Consider the following 1,942-nt stretch of genomic DNA (forward strand, 5'->3'; position numbering starts at 1 on the left):
AGGCTACTAGCTGTGTATGTGTTCACAACAGTGATTTGGCATTTGTTAGAACCTGCAGCCAATCACAGCGCAATAAACTGATTGTCTGCAGGTGCTGCTGATCTGGAGTCAGGAGGTTCTCTTCCTTTTCCTAATTTCAATCATGTTTGGAACAAAACTAAACTGGTGCATTACTGCCACCAGCTGGTATGAAACGTGGGTCACAAGGTGTATTTATCTACATTATCTTGTATATGGGAAGTGTAGGATCCAGTTTATATTATATATTTGTTGGTTTATATCCCACCCCAGGCTGCTAAAACCCAAGCCCTGGATGAGCTGTATGAGATTTTTTTTACCACTTCAGTAGAAAGCAGTACTAAATATCTGAATATTAGTATCTTAGCTTCTTCATCATCAGTGGTTTTATTTTAATTTATTTATTTATTTTTGTTAGACAAGAAAGAAGAAGAGAGAAAGGACAAAAGAAGGAAAGGAAAAAGTTACAACGTAATGGAAATAAGTGAAAGAAAGAATCGATGATATGTGAGATATACGTCAAGAAAACAATTCAATACATCCAACATCTGTCTGCACACCTGCAAAGAATTAAAGTTACAAAACTTAGCAAAAGCATACATATATACATTTAAACAGATAAACAAACACCCACCTATATATACCTGGTGATCATTCAGAACCCCTCGGATCTGAACATCTGTCTGCGTGTGGTTGTGAGCAAGCAAAAATTTACAGGATTTCTCCAACGGAATATATAATAGTGACTGTGGGGGAGTCTCAGAGCCGATCCCCAAGGCACGAGGCAGACATAAGGGGAGGACAGAGCCAAAGACCTCAGGAGGAACCACAAGCACCGGGCCCCCAGGTACACCTACGCGAGGAGAGCAGCACACACACACCCAGGTCAAACCATAGGGGAGACCCGGGAGAACCCCACCAGCGACCACACGCAGCAGCCCCACATACAATAATGGGACCCAGTTTTAAGACAAAAAAACATAAAGGTTATTGGAAATTAAATGCTAGCTTATTAGACAATGAAGACTATTGTATTAGAATTAGAAAAAATATTAAAGATGTAGAAGCTGACCACTCAGTCAAAGATTACATAAATAAATGGGAATTTTTAAAATGTGTAGGGTAATTTAAAGTTTAGAATTCTGAACTAGATAATTTGTGGATATAATTAAATACATCATATTTACATATGCTATATTTAATTATATCTTTACCTCGGAGCACCACATTTCTTAATTTGATCAGATACTGACCCAGGAAAGAAATGAAAAACTGTAACTTTATTGTAATCAGTCTCAGAATATATTTAACCCTCTTTGAGTTCTTCTCTTATCAAGGCCGGTATTTCTCATCAAGACACAAAGAAAATTGAGATTAGTTCAAATTGGCAAGTTCTCCACAAGCCATTTATTTACAGATTAACATGTATGTACAACCTATGGCAAGCAATGAATGTATATAATGACAGATTTGAACCAGATAAACTGAGGGAGTTTGTTATCACAAATTAAAGGACGAACAGACAGACAAAAAAACAAACAAACATGTAAACAAAAATTAAACACTGAGGAGTGTTTAGGGTTCTGAATTAGGGAGTGTGTGTTTGTATAAGCTGTTTAGCTCTAGTTGTTTTTAACTAAGGCTTCTTAGCTAGGTTAAGGTAAATAAGGACGCTTAGCTTACCAAATTTCCTACAAAGATAAAAATCAAATCCAGGCCTGAGCACCTGTGTGTGTGTTTCGCCAAAACATAGTGGTCACCTTTCCTTTGTGTTCTGCCGTGTGGGGTACCAGGAGATTGAAGTCAGCTGTGGGGGGGGCCGTCTCTGGAGCTTGTTCTCCAGACAGGTTCTCCCTGCGAATGACTCCAGGCGGTCGGCCTGGTTGACTCGACTGGTCCCGGGGTCAGAAAGGAGTCCTTCCTC

Source organism: Austrofundulus limnaeus, unplaced genomic scaffold, assembly GCF_001266775.1.
Source record: "Austrofundulus limnaeus strain Quisiro unplaced genomic scaffold, Austrofundulus_limnaeus-1.0 Scaffold372, whole genome shotgun sequence".
Classification (NCBI taxonomy): domain Eukaryota; kingdom Metazoa; phylum Chordata; class Actinopteri; order Cyprinodontiformes; family Rivulidae; genus Austrofundulus; species Austrofundulus limnaeus.